The sequence below is a fragment of the Herpailurus yagouaroundi genome, unplaced genomic scaffold (assembly GCF_014898765.1).
Source record: "Herpailurus yagouaroundi ecotype Mexico unplaced genomic scaffold, PumYag 139, whole genome shotgun sequence".
Lineage (NCBI taxonomy): Eukaryota > Metazoa > Chordata > Mammalia > Carnivora > Felidae > Herpailurus > Herpailurus yagouaroundi.
The window spans coordinates 3820253-3825288 of NW_024412394.1; the positions used below are offsets into that span (position 1 = coordinate 3820253).

At 50.5% G+C, this 5036-nt stretch overlaps 1 long non-coding RNA gene across 2 annotated transcripts; it reads left to right on the forward strand.

Annotated features, from left to right (window-relative positions):
• The first annotated feature begins 3470 nt into the window (after positions 1-3470).
• On the forward strand, positions 3471-5036 carry LOC121029090 (uncharacterized). Of its 2 annotated transcripts, none has more exons than XR_005789575.1 (3): positions 3471-3595; positions 4117-4261; positions 4686-5036. It is a non-coding gene; the product is annotated as an uncharacterized LOC121029090 (long non-coding RNA). The 2 variants fall into 2 exon arrangements; XR_005789576.1 differs by lacking the exon at positions 4686-5036 and adding an exon at positions 4358-4447.

A 5036-nucleotide genomic window follows, 5' to 3' on the forward strand; every position in this document is an offset into this window, starting at 1 on the left:
ATACGAACTCAGCCAGAGCATTGAGGGCAGTTTCCTCATATTCTATTGCCACTACTGTTGCTTTCCAAGATTGTTGAATATATATATATATATATATATGTATTCATATATATATAATATTATATACATATATATTTCTTTTTTTGAGTAGGCTCCATACTGAGCATAGAGCCCAATGTGGGGCTTGAGCTCACGACCCTGACATCAAGGCCTGAGCTGATACCGAGAGTCAGACACTTAACTGACTGATCCACCCAGGTGCCCCAAGAATGGATATATTTTTGATTGACTTTTCTAGTTCTGGGATCTCAGTGAACCAGAAAAGGCCCCTACAGATAGTATGCCCAAGACCATTCCCATCTATTATAGGGTTGCTTGGACTTAAAATCCAAGTCCCTCTTAGTCAGGGATTAGACTCCTGACCTGTTTAAGGCAGTGGCTAGGAATGGGCCCAATTTAGGGATATGGGTCCTAGGGAAGTCATATTATAAACCTCCAGTAGATGGGACACCTGGTTGGCTCAGTCAGTTAAGCATCTGACTCTTGGTTTCAGCTCAGGTCATGATCTCACGCATGGTTCCTGAGTTTGAGCTCCAAATCAGCACGGAGCCTGCTTCAGATTCTCTCTCCCTCTCTCTTTGCCCCTCCACTCCCCTTCCTCTGCTGTCTCTGTCTCTCAAAAATAAATAAACTTAAAAAAAAAAAAAAAAAGGGTTACCATGCATAGTAGTTGGGGGGCTGCACACAGGGAGTCTGCTGTTAGTCTCCCTAATCTGAGTAAGGTGGGGGCAGTTTAGATGGGTCTGGAGAGGAGATAGGGTGGATCTGGCAGAGACTCGGGATCTGGAGGGGACCGAGTTGCAGATGGGACTGAGGGCTGGGGACTTCAGGGCAAAGGATCTTTGGGGCAAAGGGAAGTCTATGCGGTCTTCAGGGGTCCCACCAAAAGAGCATGGTCTTACCCTTTGGGTTAGATAGTTGGATAGGCTTAAACCCACCTTTCTTCTTGTAGTCCCTTATTCTGGTGGAGGGCCATAACGCCTTGTACATAATGGATCTCATCCCATCTCTCTTCCTCCTTACAAAATAGGTCTAACTGAAGTATGGTATTATAATTTAACAAGCCATTTTCTGGCTTCTTCTCCTGGTCTCCTAGTTGGTACAGAGGCCAAGCAGTATTACAAAAGAACACAAGTTTTCTTTGTCATTGGGTACACCCAAAAGGCTTCCAGTAACCCAGGAGGCACCCTAGCAGGTGGTCTGACAGGATTGATGTCTGGTTCCCCATATCCTTGGATCTCTGCAAAGAATTTGTCTCCAACTGCCAAGAGGTCTATCATAAGGGTTAGTGGAGACACAGACTTGCTGCTCTTAGCACACTGAAAATTCCCTTCTCCAGAAAGCTGGTAGGTAAGCTCTCCCGGTTGATAATTTAAAAGTGTACACTCGGGGCACCTGGGTGATTTGGTCGGTTAAGTGGCCGACTTCAGCTCAGGTCATGATCTCACAGTTCGTGAGTTGGAGCCCCGCGTTGGGCTCTGTGCTGGCAGCTCACAGCCTGGAGGCTGTTTCGAATTCTGTGCCTCCCTCTCTCTCTGCCCCTCCCCTGCTCATGCTCTGTCTCTCTGTCTCTCAGAAATAAACAATAATAATAACAACAATAATAATAATAATAATAAAAGATGTCCAGAGTGGACACTGACTCCATTCAGTGAGTCGAGTTGCAGGTACCTAGCAAATTAGGTGCCAAGAGGAATTCTCCTATGCCGTTCCCCGCAGGTTCCCCAGCAACACAGACTGCATGACCTCAGTGAGCTGCCTACCGTGTCTGTCACCTGTTGAGAGCTGGAGGACCCCAAAGGGTTATGTCCTAACCGAGTATCCAAAATATGGTCCCCCAAGTTGGGTCCCCTTCTTGGTAGGTGTGAAGCGCAGAGACACAACCAAGCCAAAGAGTGGGAAAAGGAAGGGTTTTACTTGCAAAAGTTGGGAGGACACCGGGGACGTGTCCCAAAGCACTATGGCTCCAGAACAGTGGAAGTTTTAAGCTAAGGGTGCATGCATATTCACGAGAAGGAATTCAGCATAGAACTGGGCCCAAGTCACCCTAAGCTGACAGGTCCTAGTTGACTGAAGACACGTGGGACAGAAAGGTCAGCAGCATCAAAGAGGGCCACTTATGTCCCATTAGAGTCCCGGGGAGGCCTGGGACAGCTGTGCTCCATCAGGAATTTTCTGCACCAAGAAGCCAGCAGACCAGGAGAGGTCTGGGCCAGACGCCAGCCCTGCTGAGGCCGAGGGCTCCCAGCCACAAGCTTTGGGAATTGGCTGAGCTTGTTTTTTTTTGGGGGGGGGGGGGGCACAGAGAGGAAGCCTCTGTGGGTCTTGCAAAAAGCTGGGGCCGGGTTAACATTCGGTGTCAGCTAGGCAGCTAAGCTTTCCTCTGTGGGGTAATACGCTGTGGTCCCCTCCTGGGGGTGATGCCCTCTCCTCAGAGCCCCCCAGCCCCCATTCCCTGAGCCATGCAACTTCAGACCAGAAGAGTAGCAGATCCCATTCAGCTCCTGGGAAACTCCTGCCTCTTTCCACCTATTCAAAACAGTTCCTGTTTACCAAGTGCCAAGTGTTTGGCCTTCATTTTATTTATTTATTTGTTTGTTTGTTTGTTTTATTATTTGTTTTTGAGAGAGAGACAGAGGGTACAAGTGAGTGAGAGGCAGAGAGAGAGAGAGAGAATCGGGGTCACCCAAAACGGGGCTGGAGCTCACAAACCATGAGATCATGACCTGAGCTGAAGTCAGATGCTTAACAGACTGAGCCACCCAGGAGCCCTGGCCTTCATTTTGTTGAATCTCCCCAGAAATTCTCTGAGGTTCGTGTTATCTCATTTTACGTACGTACGAAGTGAGGTTTGAGGGGTAAATGACTTGCCCAGCTAGTGAATGACGAGATTAGAGCCTGGGTGGCTCCGACCTGCTTCTGCCCTCACACGGGGGGCGGGCACTATATTTAACATACCAGTCCTATCTGTAGAGGCAAGTTTTGAGACTGCCATTCTTATTTTTTTAATGTTTATTTTTGAGAGAGAGAGAGAGAGAGAGAGAGAGAGCGCATGCGTGTGCAAGTGGGGGAAGGGCAGAGAGAGAGGGAGACACAGAATCCGAAGCAGGCTTCAGGCTCTGAGCTGTCAGCACAGAGCCCGACACGGGGCTCGAACCCACAAGCTGTGAGATCATGACCTGAGCCGATGTTGGATGCCCAACTGACTGAGCCACCCGGGTGCCCCCTGCCATTATTTTTAAGTGAATTTGGTCATTCAAGTGTCCGTTTTTATTTATTATCATTTTTTTATGTTTATTTATTTATTTTGAGAGAGAGAAAGCACATGCAAGCCGGGGAGGAGCAGAGAGAGAGAGGGAAAGAGAATCCCAAGCAGGCTCCGTGCTGTCATTGTGGAACCTGATGTGGGGCTCCATTCCAAAAACCACGAGATCATGACCTGAGCTGAAACCAAAAGTCGGACGTTCAACCAAGTGAGCCACCCAGGTGCCTGCTGGGCCCTGTCCTTCCGAAGGCAGGACCCAGAATCACAAAGGTAACTCATCGTATGAAGAAGGTGGGCTTCCCAGAGAGTCCCGGAGGTGCAGATACTGTGGGTTCTAGGTGATGAGGCCCGTGCCCTCAGGAATTCAGAGCCAGCAGCTCCCAGGAGCCAGGTGGCCCGCCCGTGGGGGCTCCCTTCCCCGGGCCCACGCACTTCAGAAAGAAAGAACGCTAAGGGTTTCCACACAGAGGTATCATTTTTAGTTTGTGGCAGAATGACGGGAAGGAGGTGTGAGGGCCCAGGATTTGGGGGCAAGGGGAGGCAAAGGCAGGAAGTTATTCCACAAGCTGGGAAAGTATGGGGGGGGGATGAAATTGGCTTCCAGAGCTGCCCGCCACGCCCCCCCCCCCCCCAAAGCACCATAATGGCAGCAGAGACTTGACTCTGGATGGAGCCATTCCTGACTCAGTTCACTTCCCAACAGCACTAGGTAGAGGGGCCTTGGAGGGGCTCGGGTGAATCTGCCCCGGGGGGTTCGTGACAAGCTGCAGATGTCACATCCCTTGCTTCAGGCTGAAGAGAGTGAGGAGCAAGATGAGGGAGACCAGAAGAGGGGCGACTCTTTGAATTAGCACCAGAAGGAGGAGAAGGGAAGGAGATAGCGTGTTGGCAGTTGCCCAAAACACGGGTCTGAAAAACCAGGACAGCGGTTTCCAGGTGAGCGGGCGGCCTGGGGTGCAGAGGGAGGGGCATAAATCAGATTGGGTGTGAGGGAAGGAGGCCTGGCATCTTCTCTGTGATCCCCTTATTCAGGACCATCCATTTTCAGCATTTTGAGCAGGCTGGCTTTGACCCTTAGTACACGGTTCCTGAATGCTCTTTGAGGCACATGTCTGTCCTTTCTTTTTTTTTTTTTTTCAACGTTTATTTATTTTTGGGACAGAGAGAGACAGAGCATGAACAGGGGAGGGGCAGAGAGAGAGGGAGACACAGAATCGGAAACAGGCTCCAGGCTCTGAGCCATCAGCCCAGAGCCCGACGCGGGGCTCGAACTCACAGACCGCGAGATCGTGACCTGGCTGAAGTCGGACGCTTAACCGACTGCGCCACCCAGGCGCCCCACATGTCTGTCCTTTCAAAGGATCTGTGTCTTTCTCACCGACTGCTACCCCTGCTTTGGAGCCACTGGGATGAAACGAAGGTCAAGTTCTGCTCTTGCTGTACCGTCTGGCGGCTGAGACTATGAAAGCCACGCTCCCAGGGGAATTTCCATTCAGCACCAGGGAACTTTTGTTTTCCTGCAGATAAGGAATGTGGCAACCAGCACCCGGAATCCTAATAAAAGAGCAAGCCAAGCTACGCTGGTGAGAAAGGGAACTAAAAAATAACATCCAAAATCTAAGAAAAAGAGGCGCCTGGGTGGCTCAAGTCCGTTCAGCGTCCGGCTTCAGCTCAGGTCATGATCGCGTGGCTCGTCTGTTCGAGCCCCACG